This window comes from Macrobrachium rosenbergii, chromosome 27, assembly GCF_040412425.1.
Source record: "Macrobrachium rosenbergii isolate ZJJX-2024 chromosome 27, ASM4041242v1, whole genome shotgun sequence".
Taxonomy (NCBI): domain Eukaryota; kingdom Metazoa; phylum Arthropoda; class Malacostraca; order Decapoda; family Palaemonidae; genus Macrobrachium; species Macrobrachium rosenbergii.
Genome location: NC_089767.1, coordinates 18,196,063 through 18,200,161, shown reverse-complemented (window position 1 = coordinate 18,200,161; position 4,099 = coordinate 18,196,063). Strand labels below are relative to the sequence as shown.

Genomic DNA, 4,099 nt, shown 5'->3' with positions numbered 1-4,099 from the left:
ATTAAAAGAAAACAAGGACTTCGTACTCTTTCGCGTAAATCATCCCAGTTGCAAGAGAGTGGACTCCACGGTCCTTGGTGATGACGTCAGCAGCAACGTCTTCTCGGCAATGAGAGCCTTTAATTACTCAGTTTTCGCTTCGGGAGCAGCTGAGTATCACGGCGTTATTACGTGCTTTGACGACGGAAAAGGCAGTTCGTGGGCGGTACCCTTCTACTTGTGAAGGACGATACCCTGCTACTTGGGAAGGACGATAACCTGCTACTTGGGAAGGAAAGAAATCTGTTACCGGTTGAACTTAACGATTGGAGTAAGGTGGTTTGAAGGATGGTTTACGTGAAGGCTTGACGACTCGACCGGTATGCAAAGACTTAGCTTCATTAATTATATTAAATTTTTTTTATTATTAATTATATTAAATATTTTTATTAAACTTGTAAGAATTTCGTGACTTAAGTCAGCGGTTTTCTGCATTACCGTTTTAGTTCTTGGATCTGGTTACTTAAAGCAATGGCCTGTTGTAACTGGTTTGCCTTTGTTATTGGACAAAGCCTTTTTTAGTTAATTTCAAAATTTTAACCTAGACTTCATTACTTATTAGAATATTTAACTCTATATCATTTTGTTAGTCTGTTTTCACCCCTAGGTCATAAAACTCGTGTAGGTCATTGATGATTTTGTTCTGTACTACAAATTTAATGTTTTTTTCAGGATTAGGACATTTCCCAGGGTCCACGGAGGTTAGTATTCTATAATGTATTTTGAAATCAGAATGTGCCTGTTAAAATCTACGTGTCATTTGTGTTAAGTCCTCCATTTTATTAAAGCTTTAAATCTATCTTGACTACTATACATGATATGACGTTGGTTTTAGTTTTTAAAGCAAATCCATATTCTTCTATACTGAAAACTTAAACTGCTTACAGATTTTCGTGACACCTAAACCACATGAATCAACCAATGCTTGGAAGAAATATAACTAATCAAAATTCTTATGCCAAGAGGACTTCTCTTTCGACACAAGAATGGACTTCTTCCCCACCCAGGTTTGGATTAATAAAAACCAGGTGAGATCATAATTTTTTTTACCTCCACCCCTACAGGGGCGGTGCCCCTGTAGGGGTGGAGGCTCCTCCCATGCACCTTCCCATAGGTCTTCTGACCTATGGGCAGGGCAGGTGCATGGGAGGTTCGTGTTACTAATTCATATTTCCTTTCAGGTGGTAATTGCATTAGTCAAGCTAATTTTAGAAGTAAACGTACCTTAACCAAGATGCTTTGCTATTTTAGATTTGCAGTTGAACGTAACTGCTTGTATTCAGTGCTTAAGAATTTTTCCTGAATTTTTTTTTATTGAAAGCCTTTTTAACGTGAATATTAATGTATTAAACTTAAAATATAGAATTAAGAATTATAGAATTGACTGAAGTTAACTTAAGCTTTTAATTATTACGCGAAGAAAAGTTAATTTCAAAGTTCAGAGTTAATTTAGTTTTATTTTGGCGTCTGTAATCCTTAACTTAAAGGGACTTTAACTTTTGAAAGCTTTTATATTAAGTTAATGTTACTCATGTTATTTAAAGTTAATTTCAACGTTCAAAAGTTTTACTTTTGCAACAGTAATCACCAGCTTAAAAGGACTTTAACTTTGAATGCTTTCATATTAAAAATTAACTTTGATTGGGCATTGCTTTAAACATTAAGATTTAATATAGTTCTTTAGTTCTTTAGATAGAACTTTATAAATTTTGAAATCTTGAGATTAACATAATTATAGCTTCCATTTGCTCATAGTTCAAATTAACGTAACTCAGTTATCAAAACTTGAAAGTCTATAACTTGTGTGATATGCCAATAATACAACGATCAAGGCTTTGTTTTCACTTTAATGCAATAGACACGCCTATGCTTAGCTATGGCTTTTATAAGTCAATAAACCAATAATGAAAGTGGAGGCTATTCCCGTAATAGTCAAGTTAACAAATCCCTGAGTCCAAGAAACCTAATGCCAGATTCTATGCCTATACTTAACAGCCCTGGCGTTTTGACGCTTTGCTGTTTTGCTCGGCAGCTCTGACCTCTTGACCCTTAATACGGTCGTTCCTTTGGTCACTTCACTAGGTAGCACTTTTGTGTGCCTGTGGTTCCTCTGTTTTCTTAAACTTGGTTTGCTGCTCTGGTCAGAAGCTTTAATTAATGATTGGTCTGTTTGGAGGAAATTGGGTCTCTGTGAAGGCTTTCGTTCATTTAAGTTAATGTATAAACCCTTATTTTACTGTCTGATAATTTAGATTAAATTTTTTTTTAATTACAACAAAAATTTGTCGCTTTTTCTGTTTATTTTACAGGATATTTATACTGGAACAAGGAACAGCTTACTGGGACAGTTGTTTAAGACAATGCAAACTATGCTTCTGTTATCCAAGAACTCCTGCGTTCGTTACTTTTACCCCACAATGATTTTAAACGAGGTGAGATTCGAACTTGGCGTTGATTGACTTGACTGTCATTAGATGTCCTGCCTTGATAGTTCACGGGTGTACTACGTTATTTGACACTTCAATAAATAGTGTAGAATGCACATGTAAATATGAAAGTTCTTAGCTTCACTAATAAAAACCATTGCAAAACTGGTAGGTTTTCTTGCCATATAATCAAATAAAATATCTAAGCTTAAGTGTATCTTAATCAGATAGAATAAATTTCAAAATCAGGGTTTTGCAATACAGGGACTGGTATAAAAATAACTTTGAAGTGGCCACTCGGTAGATTTGCATGTGCTATTTCAGACAGCTTGGGGATGTTTAATGGGAAAAATAGTTTCATGATTCCTGCAGAGGCTTCAACTTGAGAACATTACTGAATTAAAAATTTAATGTTTCCTGCTCCCTCCTTTACCCTTTTGTTTTGAATTTTCCGTTGCTCATTTCTAATTTGACAAACATGAACCATGCATTGTTTAATGTTGTACAATTTAATGCTGTACATTCTTATGTTGTACATTCTTTCAACTTGTACAGTATGTCCATTCACAAACAGTACTTTCAAAGGAACATATTCCTTAACTGGTTTACTTATTTGACTGAAAGCTAAGACTGAACAGGCCTCAATTTCAATATTTGGGGGATAGCTTTTAACACCGGGAGTGTTTTCCCAAAATATCATTAAAACTGGTTTCCAATGCCGATGCTGTGATCCACCTTGATTAAAATGGACAAGTTACTTTAGCTCTTGCCTCAAAAACGACTGGATTAACGAGATACAGCATCCTGTAAAATGACACGGCATCAAATGTCTACAAATGGATACTCTCCGCCCCCTGAATCTCATACATAAAATTTTAAACCACTCGCTAAATCCTCTGGACAAAATAAGCTCTAGAACTGCGAACGACGAATAGGTTTAAATGTCACTCTGAAACAACCCATCTGATTGTTAACCATTTGGTGGAGAAAATTCGTGTCGGATCTTTCGGGGGCAGGAAATTCCTCATGACTGCTACCTCACACTGATGCGAATCTTCAATTGGTGGGTGAAAATATGTTCACTTTCCTATTTCTGTTAAGTGTTGAGTACATTATCTTAAATGGTTACATTTTGCTTTGATTTCCAATAATCGGACTTTGCAAGGACTACTGATTTCCTTGCTGCTAATAATATAGGACCACCTTTGTTCCACTGAACTTTGCTAGTTCACTCACTGGGATTTTAACCTCCTGAATCTGTACCTGAACTGTGAGTTATAAAGAACAATGCATTTCAAACAGACTCGTACAGATACTGAATGCACTTGAAACTTAAGACTGCTGTCCATGCTCAAACACTGATCAAAATAGCCAGCTGAGCTTTCCATAAATTGCTAAGCACTTTTATTTTCATCCATAAAGCGTCTCAACTGTTGAACCTTAAACTGATTTTCACTCATGACATATGCCTGAAGTAAAGCATCTTCCATGACTTTATTGGTTAAATTAAGTATTAAATGCTATATCTGTAGCGCCTTTTCCTCAGACAATACCTAATGGCTTGTAGTTAACAGAGATAAAAGGGATCATATCAGGTGGAGTGATCCAAATGTTTTGCTTTAGTTTGTTTGAAA

The 4,099-nt window shown here is 35.6% G+C and overlaps 1 long non-coding RNA gene across 1 annotated transcript; it reads left to right on the top strand.

The window, feature by feature from the left end:
- The first annotated feature begins 651 nt into the window (after positions 1-651).
- Positions 652-2,630, top strand: LOC136853456 (uncharacterized). The gene is made up of 3 exons (XR_010857465.1): positions 652-740; positions 927-1,067; positions 2,349-2,630. It is a non-coding gene; the product is annotated as an uncharacterized lncRNA (long non-coding RNA).
- The last annotated feature ends 1,469 nt before the right edge of the window (positions 2,631-4,099 follow it).